At 55.5% G+C, this 8,526-nt stretch overlaps 1 long non-coding RNA gene across 3 annotated transcripts; it reads left to right on the forward strand.

Moving 5' to 3' along the window:
- Nucleotides 1-54: 54 nt before the first annotated feature.
- Nucleotides 55-6,987, forward strand: LOC119044379 (uncharacterized). Of its 3 annotated transcripts, XR_008391667.1 has the most exons (6): nucleotides 55-323; nucleotides 1,395-1,461; nucleotides 1,739-3,648; nucleotides 5,170-5,275; nucleotides 5,573-5,718; nucleotides 6,914-6,987. It is a non-coding gene; the product is annotated as an uncharacterized LOC119044379 (long non-coding RNA). The 3 variants fall into 3 exon arrangements; XR_008391668.1 differs by lacking the exon at nucleotides 6,914-6,987 and having other exon boundaries at nucleotides 5,573-5,895; XR_008391666.1 differs by lacking the exons at nucleotides 5,170-5,275; nucleotides 5,573-5,718; nucleotides 6,914-6,987 and having other exon boundaries at nucleotides 1,739-5,125.
- The last annotated feature ends 1,539 nt before the right edge of the window (nucleotides 6,988-8,526 follow it).

The raw sequence follows: 8,526 nt of genomic DNA on the forward strand, positions 1-8,526 counted from the left end.
ACGGGGTTGCGACCTGCAGGACTGGACCGGCGGCCGCGGGCTGGAGCCGGGAGGTTGCTGTGCATGTGCAGCCTGCGTGTTGGTGTGTCTGCGTGGGGCAGTTGTGCGCGCGTGTTGGTTTGTGCTTACTTGGGGAGAGGGCACGTGTGTGCTTGTGAGTGTTGTGCCTTTATAGGACCCAGAGCAGAGTTTTGGACAAGGATCACAAGGAAGCTCGCTGGAATCTGCTCGTGAACTTGGGGAAGGGCACTGCTGCTCGAGACGTGATTGTGAAGGGGTGGCCGTCCAGTGGATGAAGGCTGACATGGTAGATACAATAAAAGGTGAGTGTTTTAGAGGGAGAGATCAGGGACATGAGGGCAGACAGGGAGGGGAAAGCCAAGGACTTTATAGAGTTGTCAGCCAGTAGTCATCGGCGATAACTCCGTGCCAAGAGGAACCTCCAGTTTGGGGTGCAGGCAAAGGAAACTCTAGTGCAGACAGCTCTGTTGTGTCACAGCTGGGCTGCGAGGCAGCGCGGGCTGAGGAAGTCCCGCTCTCCTGTGATGTGCCCTTCCTACTCTGCCCCGCCCCGCCCCGCCCCACCCCGCCCCGCCCCGCCCCACTGGGGTGAAACTCAGTCTTCAATTCTTAGGGAAGGGAAAGTGATTGGTAAAGTTAGAGGGGACCTGTCTTATATAGACAGGAATTCCTGCCCCTGGTCCTTGATTGGTCTGTCCTCATGCAAACTGCCAAATCCTGGCACTTTGGCCCAAAATGTACTTTTTTAAAAAATATTTTATTTATTTATTTTCAGAGAGGGGAAGGGAAGGAGAGAGGGAGAGAAACACAATGTGTGGTTGCCTCTCATGTGTCCCCCACTGGGAACTGGCCTGCAACCCAGGCATGTGCCCTGACTGGGAATCAAACCAGTGACCCTTTGCTTCACAGGCCCACACTCAATCCACTGAGCTACACCAGCCAGGGCCCAAAATGTACTTTCTGATTAGTCAGAATAGAGATGCTCTGATTGGTTGATGAAGATGTTGGACAGGGAAAGCCTCGCTCCCATTGATTGAAACGGGATCCCAGGAAGTCCTCTACAATGGCTGCTCAGAGGCCAGGAACAGTGTGGGCTTCTCCCCAAATGTGGCTTGTGGGGAGGCCCCTGGGAAGAGTCGGGTGCTAGGCACCCCTTTCCTTCCAAGCCCACCTCACGACCTTTTGCCCCCAGTGTACCCACAAATTCCCTAGAACTTCCACTTCTGCACCTCGATGGCTAGAACTTCTGGGACCCTTGTCTCCAGAGAGCATAAACGTTATCCATTTAGTAAACAAGAAGAAATCCAAAAGTGAAAATAAAAAGGACTTAGGAATTCCCTCATTAAGAGCTCGCGATTGATTTTTTTTTAAAGTAAGAGGGATCAGAAGGAACAAGCAAGGAGAAGGAAAGGAAGTTCATTAAAGCAGAAAAATAAGCAGGTAAGTCACTGATTTTGAACATAAATATTTTGTGGATCTTTGAAAAAACAGATTAGAACTACAGATAGAGCTTTTCTTTTCAAAAGCTTGGGGTGCGGGCGGGTCCTAATTTTCACATCCAAAGGGCTGGCTCTGGCTGGCAGCACTGGACTCGGCCCGCTGCGGAGTGCAGCAAAGCCAGCGGGGTGAGGGTCTTCCTTTTAAAAAAAGTTTGTATTGGTTTGTTTGTTTCTTTGTTTCTTTGAATCCTCACTGAGACTATGCCCATTGATTTTAGAAAGAGAGGAAAGGAGTGAGAGAGAGGGAAGCATCGATGTGAGACAGAAACATCGATTGGCTGCCTGTCGTCGGTGCCACGACCGGGGAGTGAACCACAACTCAGGCCTGTGACCTGCCCTGAGTCAAACCCGCAGCCTTTTCATGCAGAGAATGATGCTCAACCCAACCGAGCTGCTCAGGAAAAGCAATGTTTTTGTTTGTTTGTTTGTTTGTTTGTTTTTAAAGCTTCAGTAGAGATTCTTACCTGCAGCCAGGGCTGAAAAGCCCATTTCAGGAGACAGGTGCAGTGTGGGGTATTGTGTGTACAGCTGAGGAGGGAGTTGGTCACTGCCTCTCTCAGGAGCTGGGATGTGACATGACCTTGAGCAGCATCCCAGGGAGGAGGAAGGCACCGAGGAGCGTGCGTCCTCCTCAGCCTGCCACGCCAGCCGGGCCAGGTGTACCAGGGAGGAAGGCCAGCGGAAGGCTGGTCACGCCGGGTTCCCGGTATAAATGTGTGGACGAGAAAATGGGGGTTATGGAAAGTGACCTCCCAGGATGATCTGGTCATAAACTCCTGACTCGACCAGTGGGCCCTGGTGGGCAGTCTCGCCCCAGGCCTGTAACTTTTTCCGGACAAGGTTTGCCTTTGCCTCGGTGAGCCCTGTCCACCGTCTCTGTGCGGCCTGGTTCCCACACGCCTTTGGAGTGCCTCTTCTCAGACCCTCTAATAAGCGGTCAGCCTCTCGGACCCCTCAAAAGACCACATACTCTGAACGCCCCTCTACTCCCACTTTGCTTTCTCCCACCTCCATGGAATCTTCCTGACATTTCAGTGCATAAAAGAAGCTGCAGAACTGTTATTCTCTGGAACATTTGAGGTCTTGCTCCCCGGGACACATCATCAGCTTGGCCCAGATAAACTCCTATAAAACCTGAACCCAGGGTTTCACCGACCACTGGCAAACTCCGCACCGTGCTCCCTGAGGAACTGGGCGAGGAGGAGCCGCACCTCTGGGGACGATGCTGGCCCTCTGCTCCGGAGCACCAAAGGAAAGCAATGCCTTGTGAGAGCGTTCAGTGGGTGAACTGAACATCTATCAGGCTTTCACGAAGTGACTCATGAATCAGGCAGCTCCCCGTCCGTCGGTGAGAAGGGCAGTGGTTGGAAGGTGTGCACAGGCCCAAGGAGGGTGGGACTAAGAAGTTAAAAGGGCTGATGACTTCTGGCCGGGACACCTGCCCCTGGGCAAGGCAGGAGTCTTATCTGGCAGACACCTCACAACTGTCGATCGATCACCCCATTCCAGGCAGATTGGTTCACAATTCCTCTCCTGGGAGAAGCTGAAACTGTGACCAGGGTACTACCAAACCGGTAAATTCTGATTTGGTGACACAACTCAGCCAAAGTGACTCCATTTCAGTCTGTTGTTTCTTTTCCTTGAAGCCACCACAGGTTTCAGTGTCCCCTCGTCGATGACACCTGCGCAGCACGGGCCGCGCCCACCGGCCTGTGTCCTCTGAGGCCGCACCTTCTCCTCACTCCCTCTGCAAACACGGTGAAAATTTCCAGCTCTGTTTGGCGGGGACAGTGGGGCCGGAGGAGGAAAACCCTCTGTGGGCAACTGCTAGACAGGGAAGTTCCAGGCTGAGACCACGGCAACCCACAGACTAGTTCGAGGGCAGGAGGCAGGGGGCACAGAGCCTTCTCTGCCTCCAGAACAGCCCCAAACGGAACTTAGGACACACCTCCACGAGGATGACCTGCTCTCCAAGGACCCTCCAGCGTCTTCTCAATGTCTCAGTCAAGGTGGCGCCTAGAGGCCCGAGACCAAGATTTGGGGACTGTGCCGTCAGTTGTGGGAGGGACCACCGCCCCTCCCCGCAACTGACCAGAAACAGCAATTCACACCTGGAATCATCCCACAGGTGAGACAGAACCACCTCCTGGTTACGTTTCTCCACCCCTAAAGTGAAGGGAGAGATTTGGGGTAACTCCATCCCCAAAACCTGGAGCTTAGCACAGTCTGTGAAAATGTAAATGAAGAGCTTTCACTAGTTTTAAAGTTGCAATACAAGTAATGGATTGCCCCGGGCCAAAAGGATTACTTTTTATATGCAAATGAACATAACGAATCTTTAAGTGCTCCTTATTGTCAGGGTGATGAGCTGACTCAAGCGGAGGAAAGGGAAGCTGGGTGGGCTCCAGTGCTTTGTGAAAAACCGGCCAGGGCCCAGGAGAGAGAGGCCGGACAGGTGCTGGGGCTGATGGAAAGTTCTAGGGGTCGTGAGCGAGTAGAAAGAGCACGTGACTCTGAGTCAGTGGCTAAGGGTGGAAAGGAAGAGACTGAAAACCCAGGCGTCTGCTGAGACGGAAACAGGACAGGAATGTTGTGTCTCAGGGCTGAAGGCAGTGACTCACTACAGACGGGAGCGTTCGGCCTCAGCACCAGGCACGCTCTCCTGTGCTTCCTGCTCTCCTAACTCCTCTCCGAGGTGCTATCTCGAGGAGGATCTCTGCTTGCAGAACTGGGCTGCATTTCAAGTGGATGTGCTCAGCACCTGGCATGTGCTGAGTGTTCACTGATAAGGAAGTGGTTGATTCTTTGCCTCTGCTCAGTCATTCATTCACCGAGTATTTCCTGAGATCCCTGCCTGCCAGGCAGCGCAGTGGGTGTGGTCCCTGCCCTGGTGCGGTCGTCGGGCTACCGGGAGAGCAGGGACAAGCATAAACGGTTAACTAATCATATACATGGAAATCATTCCAGTTAGCATACAGAGAGATAATTGCATAGGACATCTGAAAGCACGGAAGTTAGCCAGAGGGAGAAGAAACATTTTTCGCCAAGGGAGTCCGAACGTGGAGGTTTTAAGAACTGAAGGAAGGATGGAGGCAGGCAGGTTGGCAGTAACGGGAAGTCGAGTCCAGCATGTTCCATGACGCCGAGAGGTGACGGGCACATCGACTTCCATCTGGGAGCCCTGGCCCCTCGGACGCACTGAGGGGAGACAAGGACATCTGTCCCAGTGGATTTTAAATAGGTTTGCACTCACCTCTCCACCGCTTGGCCTTGCCGGCGCCCAGGCCTGGGCTTCGCTTCTCAGTCTGCTTCTCCCCAGCCCCTGAGCCTGCCTGAAGGAGCAGCCTGGGACTGATACTGAGTGTGCACCCTGACCGGCGTGGCTCAGTGGGCTGGGCAACTTCCTGAAAATCAAAAAGTCCTGTGTTTGATTCCCAGTTGGGGCACGTGCCTGGGTTGCGGGGTCCCCTGGTCGGGGCACTTAGGAGAGGCAACGATCGATATTGCTCTCTCACATGTTGTTTCTCCCCCTCTCTTTCTCCCTCCCTTTCCCTCTTTCTAAAAATAAAATAAAATCTTTAAAAAAACTCTGAGCGTGCAGTGACTCCCTGAGGTCCCTTGTAATGGTGACAGTGAAGTTTGTTTGCAGGGACGGATTCATTGCTTGTAGGTCACCAGAAGGAATCACTGAGCAGGGCACCAGAGGAGTTTTTCAAGGGACCTCAGTCAAGCCCATCTCAGAGTGAAGCTGACTGGTGAGGCTGCTGCAGAAACCGGCGGGGTGGGGGACCGAGGGCGGCCGCTCACAGAGGTGGGGCGGAGTGGACAGGGAAGGCGGAGGAGGCCTGTGCTGCCTGCCCCCAGCGCCCGCGCCCTACAGTGAGTGAGTTCACTAAGGCAGATGAGGAGCCACGTTTACGAATCTCTTCCCAACAAGTGAAGGAAACTCAGAAGTGTGGGCGGTATTTAACCATGGCAACTATGACCCACCCGCCTCCCCTGACCTTGCTTCTGCGCGGACTCTGACTAACGAGCAGCCTGTGGGTCCGCAGCGCGTGTGTGAGGACCCCAGGAACTGACTTCAGAAGGTGCCGACTCTGACCCTCGGGCATCTGAGCTCCGGAAGATTTGCTGACCCTCAACCATGGAGCCAGGACAACTGAACCAGGGTGACGCACACCGGACCATCACTTGCCTGGTGGGAATGCACTGTGCTCCTCTGCATAGAGAACTTTTCAACCCCCTCTCCCTCCTCCTAAAAATCTCTGCCTTCAAGTGCTCTGGGGATCAAATGGTGGGGGGGGGTTGGCGCTCACCCACCCCTGCGCACGGGGCCCAGGCCTCCTGCTGGGTCTTTCCCACAAACCTGACGTTCTCCAAGTGGTCCAAGCAGGCCACTGCTCACTGGTCACTTCTGATCCGCCTGTCAGAGCACAGGAGTTGTTCAGAGTCGCCGCTCCCTGTGCTCACCCCTCCACAGAGCTCCGTGGCCGGTGTCCAGAGCCCGGCCTCCCTGACAGCAGGGACAGATTTCACCAGCTCTGGACCGGTGTCCCAGGAGTCACCGCAAGCGCCAGTTGCCTGGCCGTGCGCTCCCCCGTGGTATCAGGGCTGCGTGCATGGACGCTGGCAGGGTTGAGAGAGGCTGGAGGGGGTGGGAAGGGATTCTGTGTGGGGACAGAGCCCCTTCCTTTCCTCTGTAGGCAGCCTGGGGAGGAGCGAGCCCAGGACGCGGCTGGAGGGCAGTACCTGTGTGGGAGTTCCCACCCACGGATGTGCAACCACGGGGGTTTCCAGAGGGCTTGGGGCTACTCTCCAACAGAGGTCACTCCCGCCTGGGGGCTCTCAGCTTCTCTCTCTGTCATGCTGCTGGGACTGCCACAAAAACCCTGCGGACTGGGAGCTTTAAACAGCAGAAATGCATTTATCTCGGTTCTGGAGGCGAAAAGTCCAAAACCAGAGGGTTTGCCACTTTGCTCCCTCCTGAGGCCTCTTTCCATGGCTCAGGGACGGCTCCCTCTCTCAGTGTGTCTTCACTTGATGTGTCCTTTGTGTGCGCACTTGGTGTCTCCCCATGTGTCCAAATGTCCTCTCCATATAAGGACAGCCAGCAGATTGGATTGGGCCATCCTCACAGCCTCATTTCAACTTAGTCACCTCCATAAAGGGCTCATCTGCAATTACAGTCACGTTCTGAGGTGGCAGGGATTTGGGGGGCAACATGAATTTGGGGGCTTAAACACTGTCTGAGTCGGGGATACTGACCCCGGTCCATTCCAGCAGCTGAAGGGAGGGGCTGGGAGAGAACACAGAGCTGCGCTGGAATCAGCAGATCAAGTCTGGGTCCGACAGCCCCTGCAAACCTTCAGGAAGTTCTGTCTCGCCCTTTGTAGACAGAGAAAAAGAAAATCAGTCCTTCGGGTAGCAGCCGTCCATGGAGCCCCTCTCTGTGCCAGGCGGTGCGAAGCTGCAGCCGTGGAAGAGGAGAGACCAGGCCGCCTCAGCACCATGCGGACGTGGCCCGACCAAATCCGGAGGCAGTCACTGGCACCCCGCCAGGCCACGTGTCGCCGCATCCTACGCCATGGGGCACGGACCTCACCACAGCTGGAAATGGGAGCGAGGAAGACCAGTGAGGCAGCGGGCAGACGGCGACCACTCACTCACTCAGCCCGAAGCATCTGCTAGTCTCGGCCACGGTTCTGCGGCACGCAGTCCCTTCTGTTCCGAACAGCGAAAGCCGCTCAGAAATCCCCGGTCAGAGGGCCGACGTGGAATCTCCAGTTTCACTTCAGGTTTTCTAGAATCACGAGACAGTTCTTGCCCTGCTCCCCAGAGCCCCGCCCACCCCTACCGCCAAAGGTGAACTGAAAGCTGCCCCTCAGCTTCCCACTCCGTGGATGTGGGTGACCGAGCACTCTCAGCAGGCCCTGCCCCGCTGGCAGCGCCCGCCCTGGTCGGTTTAGGGGCTCCTGGGCTTGCAGGGGTGGGCGCATGCAGGGCATCAGCTGAGGGGATGGAATGTGGGATGGGAGGGAAAGAGGAGAACAAGGATGAAAAGCCGATGGAGTTCGAGAGACAGACAGAACCAGAATGAGAACAGAGAGCACCGGGCGCCGAGAAGCAGAACAGACTGGACGGAGATGCATTTCTCTCCCCATCATTTCAGGGCCAGGGATGCAGCCTGGCCTGGCCTGCAGGCAGGCTCCGCCCACCCTCTCAGACCTCGGACCTCGGATCTCGGACCTCGGAGAGGATCCTCGGTGTCAGCCCTCAGGGCGCGGGCTGCACAGGTAGCTTGGGGAGTCCTGCCACCAGGTTTCTCAGGTGAGCCGCAGGTTCCCCAGGTGCGGCCTCCCTCGCCTCCGTCCATGGGAGTCCACAGGGCAGCGACCCAGCCCTAGCGATGGCCAAAGTGCTTTCATCTCTGGTGACAGGTTGGGAATGTTTTTGAAACCCAGTCAGGACTGAGTATGTGAGGGTTCACTTTCGTTGACAAAGGGAGGGTCTGGGGCCTTCTTAGGAGCCTTTGTTTGAATGGAATGGAGATCAGGAGGACCAAACTAAATAAACGCAGATGGCCAGAGGCCGGAGGTGGCCCAGAGCCCGGAGCCCTGGAGGTCCAGCCTGCCCCAGGCTAAGGCCCATCTCAATACACAGGCCACTGCTGGAGCTGGAGGACCCAACTGCAGGGGAGGAGGCTGGTGGGCCACAGCATCCTCCCTGAACTCTCCTGTGTCTCTGGGGCTTGACTTCCAAGGGATACTCAGCAGCACGTCAGAAGCGGTGATTTGGTGTGGGTGTGGCCTTACCAACTGGAGAAGGATGCTGACTGTGGGCGCTGAGCAAGAACATGCCTACCAAGAAGGACTGGTGGCTCACTGGAGTCAATTTTTTTAAAATATTTTATTTATTTTTCGAGAGAGGGGAAGGGAAGGAGAAAGAGTGGGAAAGAAATATCAATGTATGGTTGCCTTTCACACGTCCACTGCTGGGAACCGGCCTG

The sequence above is a fragment of the Artibeus jamaicensis genome, unplaced genomic scaffold (assembly GCF_021234435.1).
Source record: "Artibeus jamaicensis isolate MK-2021 breed Jamaican fruit bat unplaced genomic scaffold, CSHL_Jam_final contig_415, whole genome shotgun sequence".
Classification (NCBI taxonomy): domain Eukaryota; kingdom Metazoa; phylum Chordata; class Mammalia; order Chiroptera; family Phyllostomidae; genus Artibeus; species Artibeus jamaicensis.